The sequence below is a fragment of the Lagenorhynchus albirostris genome, chromosome 1, assembly GCF_949774975.1.
Source record: "Lagenorhynchus albirostris chromosome 1, mLagAlb1.1, whole genome shotgun sequence".
Taxonomy (NCBI): Eukaryota; Metazoa; Chordata; class Mammalia; order Artiodactyla; family Delphinidae; genus Lagenorhynchus; species Lagenorhynchus albirostris.
The window spans coordinates 45,092,786-45,106,181 of record NC_083095.1 but is presented as its reverse complement, the minus strand read 5'-3'; the positions used below and the strand labels follow the sequence as shown (position 1 = coordinate 45,106,181).

Genomic DNA, 13,396 nt, shown 5'->3' with positions numbered 1-13,396 from the left:
TTTTAGATTCGACATATGAGTGATATCATATTATATTTGTCTTTCTGTCTGACTTACTTCACTTAGTATGATAATCTCTAGGTCCATCCATTTTGCTGCAAATGGCATTATTTCGTTCTTTTTTATGGTTGAGAAATATTGCATTGTATAAAAGTACCACATCTTTATCCATTCCTCTGTCAGTGGACATTTAGGTTGTTTCCATGTCTTGGCTATTGTAAATAGTGCTGCAATGAATGTTGGGGTGCATGCATCTTTTTGAATTATGGTTTTCTCCAGACATATGCTCAGGAGTGGGGTTGTTGGATCATATGGTAGTTCTGTTTTTAGTTTTTTACAGAACCTCCGTACTGTTCTCCATAGTGGCTGTACCAATTTACATCCCCACCAACAGTGCAAGAGGGTTCCCTTTTCTCCACACCCTCTCCAGCATTTACTGTTTGTAGATTTTTTGATGATGGCCATTCTGACTGGTGTGAGGTGATACCTCATTGTAGTTTTGATTTGCATTTCTCTGATTAGTGTTGTTGAGCATCTTTTCATGTGCTTTTTGACCATCTGTATGTCTTCTTTGGAGAAATGTCTATTTAGATCTTCTCTCTCTCTTTTTTTCTTTTTATGCGGTACGCGGGCCTCTCACTGTTGTGGCCTCTCCCGTTGCGGAGCACAGGCTCCAATTGTGCAGGCTCAGCGGCCATGGCTCACGGGCGCAGCCGCTCCGCGGCATGTGGGATCTTCCCAGACCGGGGCACGAACCCGTGTCCCCTGCATCGGCAGGCGGACTCTCAACCACTGCGCCACCAGGGAAGCCCCAAATCTTCTGCTCATTTTTTGATTGGGTTGTTCATTTTTTTGATATTGAGCTGCATGAGCTGCTTGTATATTTTGGAGATTAATTCCTTGTCAGTTGCTTCATTTGCAAATATTTTCTCCTATTCTGTGGGTTGTCTTTTTGTTTTGTTTATGGTTTCCTTTGCTGTGCAAAAGCTTTTAAGTTTCATTAGGTCCCATTTGTTTGTTTTTGTTTTTATTTTCATGACTCTAGAAGACGGATCAAAAAAGATATTGCTGCGATTTATGCCAAAGAATGTTCTGCCTATGTTTTTCTCTAAGAGTTCTATAGTGTTCGGCTTTACATTTAGGTCTTTGATCCATTTTGAGCTTGTTTTTGTGTATGGTGTTAGAGAATGTTCTAATTTCATTCTTTTACATGTAGCTGTCCAGTTTTCCAAGCACCACTTATTGAAGAGACTATCTTTCTCCATTGTGTGTTCTTGCCTTCTTTGTCATAGATTAATTGACCATAGGTGTGTTGGTTTATTTCTGGGCTTTCTGTCCTGTTCCATTGATTTATATTTCTGTTTTTGCACCAGTACCATACTGTTTTACTTACTGTAACTTTGTAGTATAGTCTGAAGTCAGGGAACCTGATTCCTCCAGCTCCATTTTTCTTTCTCAGGATTGCTTTGGCTATTTGGTGTCTTTTGTGTTTCCATACAAATTTAAAAAAATGTTTGTTCTAGTTCTGTGAAAAATGTCATTGGTACTTTGATAGGATTGCATTGAATCTGTAGATTGCCTTCGGTAGTATAGTCATTTTGACAATACTGAGTCTTCCAATCCAAGAGCATGGTATATCTTTCCATCTGTTTGTCTCATCTTCAATTTCTTTCATCAGTGTCTTAGAGCTTTCAGAGTACAGGTCTTTTGCCTCCTTAGGTAGGTTTATTACTAGGTATTTTATTCTTTTTGATGTGATGGTAAATGAGATTGTTTCTTTAACTTCTCTTTCTGACATTTCATTTTTGGCATATAGGAATGCAAGAGATTTCTGTGTATTAATTGTGTATCCTGCAACTTTACCAAATACATTAATGAGCTCTAGTAGTTTTCTGGTGGCATCTTTAGGATTTTCTATGTATAGTATCATGTCATCTGCATACAGTGACAGTTTTACTTCTACTTTTCCAGTTTGGATTCCTTTTATTTCTTTTTCTTCTCTGATTGCCCTGGCTAGGACTTCCAAAACTATATTGAATAAAAGGGCCAACAGTGGATATCTTTGTCGTGTTCCTGATCTTAGAGGGAATGCTTTCATCTATTCACTGTTGAGAATGATGCTAGCTGTGGGTTTGTCATATATGGCCTTTATTATGTTGAGGTAAGTTCCCTCTATGCCAACTTTCTGGAGAGTTTTTATCATAAATGGGTGTTGAATTTTGTCAGAAGCTTTTTCTGCATCTATTGAGATGATTGTATGCTTTTTATTCTTCAGTTTGTCAGTGTGGTGTATCACACTGATTGATTTGCGGATATTGAAGAATCCTTGCATCCCTGTGGATACTGGCTTCTTTCACTCAGGATAATGCCTTTGAGATTCATCCAGTTTGTTGCACACATCAGTAGTTTATTCCTTCCTTTTGCTTAGTGGTACTCTACTGTATAGATGTCTCATAGTTCATCCTTTTACCCATTGAGAGACAGTGGGTTGTTTCCAGTTGTGGGTGTGTGAATAGAGTTAGTATTAACAGGCTTTTGTATGAACAAGGGTTTATTATTTCTCTATAGTAAATACCTTGTAAATACTAGGAAATTCCAGTTTCTGGATCATATGGTAAGTGTATGTTTAACTTTATAAGCAACTGCCAAAATGTTTCCAGAAAAGTTGTACCATTTTGCATTTTCAAAGAAACATATAAGAGCTTTATTGATCCGTATCATTGTCAGCACTTAGTATTGTCAGTGTTTTTAGTTTTTAGTTTTAGTCTTTCTAATATGTGTGTAGTGATATCTAACTGCGGTTTTAATGTGCATTTCTGTGATGGCTAATGATGTTGTACATCTTTCATTTGATATCCATACATCTTCTTTACTGAAGTGTCTGTTCAAGTCTTTTGCCCATTTAAAAATTGAGTTCTCTGTTTTCATACTGTTGAATTTTGAGAGTTCTTTATGGATACAAACTGTCTGTTGAATATGTGACTTGCAAATATTTTCTCCCAGCCTGCAGCTTATCTTTTAATTCTCTTAACAGTGTCTTTCATAGAACAAAAGGTGATAATTTTTATGAAGTCCAGTTTATTAATTTTTCTTTTTTGTGTGTGCTTTTGCTTCATGTCTAAGAACTCTTTGTCTAACCGTAAGTCACAAGGTTTTCTCTTAAGAATATGAGAGTTTTATTTTTACATTTAAACCGATGATACATTTTAATTTTTGTGTAAGTTATGAGGTTAAAAGTACTAATGGAGACAGTGGCCAAGATTCTTATTGGATAAAAGGATATCCAAGTTTTCCAACACTGTAGCTGAAAAGACTATTCTTTCTCTATTGAATTATCTTTACCTTTGTCAAAAATCCATTGACTCTATTTCCATGAATTTATTTATTGGCCATCTATTTTGATCCATTGATTTATATGTCTGTTCTTTGACCAATACTATATTCTTTTGATTACTGTAATTTTTAGTAACTTGTACATTTAAGTAGTGTGGTTCTTCCAATTTTATTCTCATTTTTAATGATTGTTTTGGCTATTCTAGCTGCTTTGCCTTTCCATATGTATTTGAGAATTAGAAAAAATATGATTGGTGTTTTGTTTGGAATGGTATTAAATCTCTAGATCAACTTGGGTGGAATTAACATCTTTACTTCGTTGAGTCTTCCAATCCATAAGCATGGTGTATTTATCTGTTCAGGCTACCTTGCCAAAATTCCATAAACTGGATAGCTTAAGCAACTTATTTGCTCAGTTCTGGAGACTGGAAGTCTAAGATCAAGATGTCATCAGGGTCAGTGTCTGGTGAAGTCTATCTCCTTGGGTTGCAGACAGTCATCTTCTCACTATTTGCTCACATGACTTCTTCTTTTTGTCCTTGGAGAAAGAGAGAGAGTGAGCTCCTTCAGTCTCTTCTTATCAGAACACTATTCCTATCAGAGCAAGGCTCCACCCTATGACCTCTTTTTTTCTTTCTTTCTTTTTTTTTTTGTGGTGCGTGGGCCTCTCACTGTTGTGGCCTCTCCTGTTGTGGACCATAGGCTCTGGAAGCACAGGCTCAGCAGCCATGGCTCACGGGCCCAGCCGCTCTGTGGCATGTGGGATCTTCCCGGACCGGGGCACGAACCCGTGTCCCCTGCATCGGCAGGCAGACTCTCAACCACTGCACCACCAGGGAAGCCCCTATGACCTCTTTTAACTTTACTTGCTTAGAGGTACTATAGCCACACTGGAGCTTATGACTTCAACATATGGATTTTGGGGGGACACAAACATTCTATACATAAGACATGGTAGGTCCCTTATTTTACTTAAGTCTTCTTTAAATCTTTTCATCAGTATTTTGTAGTTTTCAAATATAGGTCCTGTACATATATTTTTTAATTTATACCTAAATATTTCATTTTTGTATCTATTCTGCATGGTACTGTATTTTTAAATTTTGGTTTTCCATGTTCATTGTAGTATATAGAAATGTGATTAATTTTTGTGAGGTGACCTTGTTTTCTGAGGCCTTACTAACTCACTTATTCTTTTTTTTTCAGATTGCTTAGGCTTTTATGTAGACAACTGTGTCACATATGAATAGGTAGAGTTTTATTTCTTCCTTTCTATTTGGTGTGTCTTTTATTTCTATTTATTGCCAGTTGCACTGGCTAAGACTTCCTGATACGGAATAGGACTGGTGAGAGTGGACATCCTTACCTTGTTCCCTGTATTAGGGATAAAACATTTAGCTTACATCATTAAGCATGATGTTAGCTCTAGGTTTTTGTAGATGCCTTTTATCAGGGCAAGGAAGTTCTCTTGTGTTTCTAGTTTGCTGAGAGTTTTTGTCATAATGGATGTTGATTTTTTTCAAATGTTTCTTCTACATCAATTACTATGATCATATGGTATTCTTTCTTTAGAATGTTAATGTTGTGGATTACATGATTGAGTTTTAAACATGAACCAGCCTTACATTCCCTGGATAAACCCCACTTGGTTGTGGTGCATTATTCTTTTTATGTATTGTCAGATGCAATGTACTGATACTTCGTTGAGGATTTTTGCATCTATGCCCGTGAGGAATATTGGTCTTTCTTTTCTTTTTTTTTTTCTTTTCTTTCCTTCTTATTACCTGGTTTGGTATCAGGGTAATGACTTCTGGTTTCATAAAATGAGGTGGGACCTGTTCTTTGCTTTTCTATTTTCTGAAAGAGTTTTGTAGAATTTGCATGATTTCTTTTGAAAAAAATTAATAAATTAATTTTTGTTGAGGTATAATTGACGTATAACATTATATTAGTTTCAGATGTATAACATAATGATTCGGTATTTGTATACACTGCAAAATTAACACCATCATAAGTCTAGTTACCATCCATCACCATACACATTACAAAAAATTTTTCTTTTCCTTGTGAGAACATTTAAGATTTACTTTCTTAGGAACTTTCAAACATGTAACACAGTATTATTAACTATAGTCACCACACCATACATTACATCTCCATGACTTATTTATTTTATAACTAGAAGTTTGTACCTTTTGACCTTCTTCATCCATTTTGCCCACTTCCCCATCCAGCTTCCCCTCTGGCAACCACCAGTCTGTTCTTTCTATCTATGGACTTGGTTTGTTGTTGTTTTGTTTTTTTCTTTTGATTCCACATGTAACTGAGATAATATCCTATGATATTTTTCTTTCTCTGCCTGACTTACTTCACTTAGTGTAATGCCCTCAAGGCCCATCCATGTTTTACAAACGGCAAGATTCCACCCTATTTTATGGCTGAGTGGTAAGAGTTTCCACACTTTTAAATTTAATAATAATAATAATAGCAGTTCATTTAGTGGGCACTTGATGTTTTCCCTTTCCATACCTAATCTATAATCTTTTAATAATTCTTCAAGCTTAAGTAATTTTTTTCACTTTATAGATGAATAAAACTGAGAATTAAAGGAACTTAAATGTCTTGCTCAAAGTCACCTTAATGGTAAAGAGAGGGGTCAGGGGGCCAACCTCCATCTAGCTCCAAAGGCTGTGTTCTTTTCATGGCAACTTCCACAGTTTTGGCATGTATGACTTCTAGACACAGGATTTTACTAATTGTTGTGGCTATTGACATGAAATATGAAATTACCTGACTGTTAAAATGATCAATGTAAGACACATTTTGTATCACAGCAGATAATCCATTTTCCCTCAGCTTCACACTTTGTGTAGGAAAGGCTATTTTTTTAAACCTTGTGACCAGGAAACTCATAGGTCACCACCCTTAAGGTTCTCTGACCAACTGTCCCCAGCTGTAAGTAATACCACACTACCTGTTTGGACCTGCTACAGATAGTTTAGTTATACTTGAGCACTCTCCCTTTCTTTAGCTGCAGATGGTATACCCCGGTGTCTGTTGGGCCTCACTGTTATATTGGGTTTGTATATTGATGCAGTGGGCTGTTGTTTCCATTTTTATTGGGTCATAAAGCTCCATAAAGACCGGATGGTGTATATTTGCTTTTGATGTTGTGAAGTCTTAGGACTCTGCAAGGGGTGTTTTATAGTGTCTGCTGTATTTATCAAGTAAACAATGTTACCAAGAATCACCCACTTGCTGTCTGTGCTGGGTATTCAAGCTCCAAGAGATAATTCAACTACACACTCTGTAGGTGCTACGTTTTCCAGGAACTTTGGGTTATGTAGTCAAGATGGTCCATTAAGCCACTTAGATACCATGCATCAATTTTATTTTGCTGGTGATAATCAGGACATGGTCTATTTATCATGAGGCATGTTTTGTGATGTGATCATCTGAATGTGTTCTGCCCTATTTAAAAACTGTTTTAGATGTTAACAAGGAGAAAAGAAATAAGCATTCGTTGAGTATTTAATAGAATTACTTTACCTGTATTAACTTAAATAATCCTCTCAATGAGCCTGAAATGTAGGTACTTTTAAATTTTATTTCACAGATTATTCAATTCATGCCCAGACAGATTAAATAATTTATGCAAGGCCATATAGGTTAGAATTGAGGGAACTGATATCCAGTTCAAATCATATGACTCCAAATTGCATAAGCACTCCTAGCAATGTATCTGTTCTGCCATTCTTTCTCTATGCTGGTTGTCATCAACCATACATGTCTAGAAAAATTCTGCCTTTTTCATTATTTTAGGATCTGACTTAAAGTTTTACTGTTACTCCATAATAATAGTAATAAACAATGGCTAAATAGCGTAATGATTAATAGTACAGACTTTGGAGCCAGACTATCTGGGTTCAGACTCCAGCTCTGCTATTTATTTGTTGTATAACTTAGGGCAGATTATTTAATTTCTCTTTGCCTCAGTTTCCTCATTCAGTAATAACTGTACTACCTCAGACGCTTGTCATGAGGACTAAATGAGTTAATATTTGGAAAGATCTTAGAATAGTGCCTGGTACATTGTGAGTACTATACATGTATGCTTGTCAAATAAATAACATTTATTGTGTATCAGATAATTTGCGAAGCACTATAGATTAATACCAAACATAAGGAAGGTACTATTATTATCTCCGTTTAATGAGTGAGGACTCCAAGGCTTAGAAAGGATAACAGCTAGTCCAAGATCATACCAGTTGTAAGCTCCTCGCACAAAACCAAAAAGAATATTGAAGAGGAGAATAAAACTCATCTGTAATTCTATCACCTAGACAGTATTATTGCTAACATTTGGAGTATTTCCCTCTTTCTATCCATATCATTGTAAATTATTGAAATCATGTTGAATGTACAGTTCTCCACCTTCATTTTGTCCCTTAGCATTATGTTAAAACTTTTCAACTCATCATGTGATTGAAATTTGGGGGGTTAAAATTGTCTTAAATGCAGTATGGTACTGGCACAAAAACAGAAATTTAGATCAATGGGACAGGATAGAAAGCCCAGAGATAAACCCACGCACCTATGGTCACCTTATCTTTGATAAAGGAGGCAAGAATATACAGTGGAGAAAAGACAGCCTCTTCAATAAGTGGTGCTAGGAAAACTGGACAGCTACATGTAAAAGAATGAAATTAGAACACTCCCTAACACCATACACAAAAATAAGCTCAAAATGGATTAAAGACCTAAATGTAAGGCCAGATGCTATAAAAGTCTTAGAGGAAAACATAGGCAACACTCTATGACATACATCACAGCAAGATCCTTTTTGACCCACCTCCTAGAGAAATGGAAATAAAAACAAAAACAAACAAATGGGACCTAATGAAACTTCAAAGCTTTTGCACAGCAAAGGAAACCATAAACAAGACGAAAAGACAGCCCTCAGAATGGGAGAAAATATTTGCAAACGAAGCAACTGACAATGGATTAGTCTCCAAAATATACAGGCAGCTTATGCAACTCAATATCAAAAAAACCCAAACAAGCCAATCCAAAAATGGGCAGAAGACCTAAATAGACATTTCTCCAAAGAAGATATACAGATTGCCTACAGACACATGAAAGAATGCTCAACATCATTAATCATTAGAGAAATGCAAATCAAAACTACAATGAGGTATCACCTCACACTGGTCAGAATTGCCATCATCAAAAAATCTACAAACAGTAAATGCTGGAGAGGATGTGGAGAAAAGGGAACCCTCTTGCAGTTTTGGTGGGAATGTAAATTGATGCAGCCATTATGGAGAACAGTATGGAGGTTCCTCAAAAACTAAAACTAGAACTACCATATGACCCAGCAATCCCACCAGTGGACATATACCCTGAGAAAACCATAAATCAAAAAGAGTCATGTCCCACAATGTTCACTGCAGCTCTATTTACAATAGCCAGGACCTGGAAGCAACCTAAATGTCCATTGACAGATGAATGGATAAAGAAGATGTGGCACATATAAACAATGGAATATTACTCAGCCATAAAAAGGAATGAAACTGACTTATTTGTAGTGAGGTGGATGGACATAGAGACTGTCATATAGAGTGAAGTAAGTCAGAAAGAGACAACCAAATACCGTATGGTAACACATATATATGGAATCAAACAAAAAAAAGGTTCTGAAGAAACTAGGGGCAGGACAGGAGTAAAGACACAGATGTAGAGAATGGACTTGAGGACATGGGGAGGGAGAAGGGTAAGCTGGGACGAAGTGAGAGAGTGGCATGGACATATATACACTACCAAACGTAAAATAGATAGCTAGTGGGAAGCAGCCACATAGTATGGGGAGATCAGCTCAGTGCTTTGTGTCCACCTAGAGGGGTAGGATAGGGAGGGTGGGAGGGAGATGCAAGAGAGAGGAGATATGGGGATATATGTAGATGTATAGCTGATTCACTTTGTTATACAGCAGAAACTAACAGACCATTGTAAAGCAATTATACTCCAATAAAGATGTTTAAAAAAATTGTCCTCAGTGGTTGCAGAATATTCCATCATTTGGATATGATATTTTATTTAATCCCTCCTTAGATGTTGGACACAGAGTTGCTTTTAGGATTTTTTGTTAGTACATATTGTTACAATGAACATCTTTTTCTGCATTTTGAATTTTTTCTAAGGCTATAATTCTGGGCTTGGAATTACTGTGTCAAATGATCAAACATGTTAAAAGTCTCTTAAATATACAAACAGGCTAATATTTTCAAAGAAACTTACAAAAAGTTATAAGCAAAAAAAAATACAGATAAAAATGTGAAAAGAAACAATCAAGTTCCCAAGATACAGGGTTTTTAAAAATATTAGAATTTTCATTTTGAGATAATTTTAGATCCACATGCATTGCTAAGAAATGATACAGAGAGATCCTGTTACCATTTGTGCCATTTCTCCCAAGCTAACATCTTAAAAAACCATATTACTACAACTGGGATATCTCATTGATACAGTCAAGGTAAAGAACATTTTTATCACCACAAGAATCCCTCATGATGCCCTTTTATAGCCATGTATACCTCCCCCTAACTCCCATGCCTGACTCTTGGCAACGACTAACCTGTTCTCCATGTCCATAATTTTGTTTTTTCAGGAATTATATAAATAAAATCATAAAGTGTCTGACTTTTTAGGATTGGCTTTCTTTCACCCAGCATAATCCCCTGGAGATTCATCCAAGCCATGTGTGTCAATAGTTTATCCTTTTCATTGTTGAGTAGTATTCCATGGTATGGATGTACAACATTTGTTTAATGATCACCTGGTGAAAGACATCTGAGTTGTTTCCAGTTTTTGGTTATTATGAATAAAGCTGTTATGAACATTTGTACACAGATTTTGATGTAAACATACATTTTAAAATTATCTGGGGAAAATGCCCAAGAGTGTTATTGTTGGATTGTATGTTAGTCGTATTTTTGTTTTGTATGTAGCTGCCCAATAGTTTTCCAGAGTTTTATTTTTCATTCTCAGGAGCAGTCTATGGATGATTCAGTTTTTTACATTCTTGGCAGAATTTGGTGCTGTTACTGTTTTTCATTTTAGCCGTTTTGCAAGGTGTGTGGTGATGATATCATTGTAGTTTTAATTTGCATTCTCCTAATGGATAATGCTATTGAACATCTTTTCATGTGCTTATTTGCCATCTGTATATCCTCTTTGGTGACACGTTATTAATGTTTTTTGCTCATTTCCTAATTAGATTATTTGTCTTTTAATGTCAAGTTTTTATGTATTCTAGTCCTTTGTTGAATATGTGGTTTGCAAGTATCTTTTCCTAGTCTGTGGCTTATCTTTTCATCCTTTTAAGATTTTTTACGTAGGAAAGTTGCAAGTTTTGGATGAGGTCTAATTTATCAGTTTTTCCTCGTATAGATTATGCTTTTTTAGTCAAGTCTAAGAATTCTTTGCTGAGTCCTGTGTCCCCCAGTTTTTCTCCTATTTTTTTTCTAAAAGTTCTAGTTTCACATTTTTCCCCCCTATGGAGGTCTTCTGGCAAGGACCAGAAACCTGCCAGACCAATTCTAAAAGAGCTATAACACTTAATTTTACATTGTACATTTAGGTCTGTGATTCATTATGAGTTAATTTTTCTGTAAGTTAAGAGATTTAAGTCCAGGTTCTTCTTTTTTTGTTCTGTTTTGTTTTTTTCACTACAGATGTCGAATTGCTCCAGTACCATTTTTTGAAAAGATTATCCTTCCTGCATTTAATTGCTTTTGCACTTTCATCAAAAATCAGTTGGGCATATTTGTGTGGGTCTATTTATGGGTTCTGTATTCTGTCCCATTGATCTATGTATTTATCCCTTTGACAGTACCACACCATCTTGATTACTGTAGTATATTGTAGTCTTTAATATCAAGTAGAGTGATTCCTCCCACTTTATTTTTCAAAATTGTTTTAGCTATTCTAGTTTCTTTGCCTTTCCATACAAATTTTAGAATAATGCTGTCTGTATCTGCCAAAAAATCTTGCTGGGGATTTCGATAGGGATTGCATTAAAGCTATGTATTGACTTGGGGAGAAATTACATCTTTACTATGTTGAGTCTTTGAATCCATGAATTTCATATGTCCCTCAATTATTTAGGTCTTTGATTTCTTTCATCAGTGTTTTGTAAATTTCAGCATAAAGATTCTGTACATCTTTTGTTACGTTTATATCCAAGTGTTCATTTTTTTGGTCATGAGTAGTACTGTGTTTCTAATTTCATTTTCCATATATCATTATTAATACATAGAAATGTAATTAATTTTTAAAATATTGACCTTGTATCCTACAATTCTGCTGAGCTCACTTACTAATTCTAGAAGGGTTTCTGTTTTTTGTTTTCTTTTTGTAAATTCCTTGGGATTTTCTACACAATTATGTTATCTGCAAATAGGGACATTTTAATTTCATCCTTTTCAATCTTAATGTATTTTATTTCTTTTCCTTGCCCTATTGCAACATAGAACTTCCAATACTATGTTGAATGAGTTGTGAGTCATATGTTGAATAAGAGAGAGAGAGAAACCATCTAGCCCTCTTCCTAATCTTAGGGAGAAAGCATTCAGCATTTCTTTATTAAGTATGTTGTTAGTTGTATAGGGTTTTTTGGGTTTATTTTTGTTTATTTTTTTTCTTTTTGTTTTTAGAAACTCTGTATCAAGTTAAGAAAGTTCCCCTTTATTCCCAGTTTGCTAAGAGGTTCTTGTTTTTGTTTTTTTTTTTTTTCCCTTTAAGGATGAGTGTTGGATTTTGTCAAATGCTTTTTTTAAGATACAAGTTTTGATCTTTTATAATGTTTGGAAGGCACTCAGGCAATGATCCTTGTAGGTGCTGAATCACCTTCCTCAAGATAGATACATGGCACCTGCAGGTGGTCAAAACTGACCTTGCCCAGGTGTTTTCCCTTTCAGCAACTTGTCTTACTGTGTTGGGTGACATTTTATTGGTTTATTTTTCATGTTCCTTGAAAAATGTGAAAGGACTTTGTTTATTAAAACTCAGATATTTTCCTTATTCACATCTCCCAGGTTTTTCCACTCAAGTCTTATTTCTGGCTTGAGAAATGTGTCTGGCTCAGAACTGATTATCAGGGTGGTGATACACAAGGGATCATACAGTGGTGGTGCTACAATATATGAACCGATGTAGATTTCCCCGTCTTGGATTATTCCCACTTCCCACCTTTGGAACTTCCTAAAATAACTTATTCACATGACATCCACAGTGACATCCTGGCAAAGCTTTAATAACAAGTTCTCAGGGTTGGAAGTGACCTCTGATTTGCTGATTTCCATGATGTAAACACTCCCACCATGGCTAATTTTAGGCACCATTATGATGTCACTGAGCATAGAGTTGGGGTGATGAATGGGACAAGCTGACTCCAGCTTACCACTACTTACACATAACTCAGTGTAACATTGTTGACAGCCACCCCAACACAAACTGCCCAGGCACTCAATTTCCCAGACTGTTAATGGGATTGCCACAGTCTTTTTTCCAAGTGTTCATAAGAATATGTAAAAGAAAGCATAGGTGGTCAGCACTACAGAAATGGAGTTTAATGAGTAGCAAGTACAACTTTGGGGGGCATGTATCAATAGGTCATTCCTTTTTATTACTAAGTAGTAGTCCATGGTATGGCTGTACCGCTGTAAACTCTTCACCTGTTGTAGGATGTCTGAGTTATTTCTAGTTTTAGCTTATTGGGAATAGAGCTATTGTGAACATTCATGTACAGGTTTTCATGTGAACATAAATATTTTTGAAATATGCCTTTATTAGTCTCCTTCTCCCTCTGTCCCCCACCAAAAGCCTGAAATCCAGGAGTAATATTTTCCTTTTTTTTAAACTCCAACTTGAGATATAAGAGAATTACTGGACAAGTACATTTGTGTACTTAGCAATGACATATTAGAATCTTAAGAGATGTTGGCCTTTGGAAGCTCATGCTCTAAATATGGACAGGTCTTGACTCACACATGAATTGTAATAA

The 13,396-nt window shown here is 35.8% G+C and overlaps 1 non-coding gene across 1 annotated transcript; it reads right to left on the bottom strand.

The window, feature by feature from the left end:
- Positions 1–10,890: 10,890 nt before the first annotated feature.
- On the bottom strand, positions 10,891–10,951 carry LOC132504718 (U7 small nuclear RNA). The gene has a single exon (XR_009535041.1). It is a non-coding gene; the product is annotated as a U7 small nuclear RNA (small nuclear RNA).
- Positions 10,952–13,396: the final 2,445 nt, after the last annotated feature.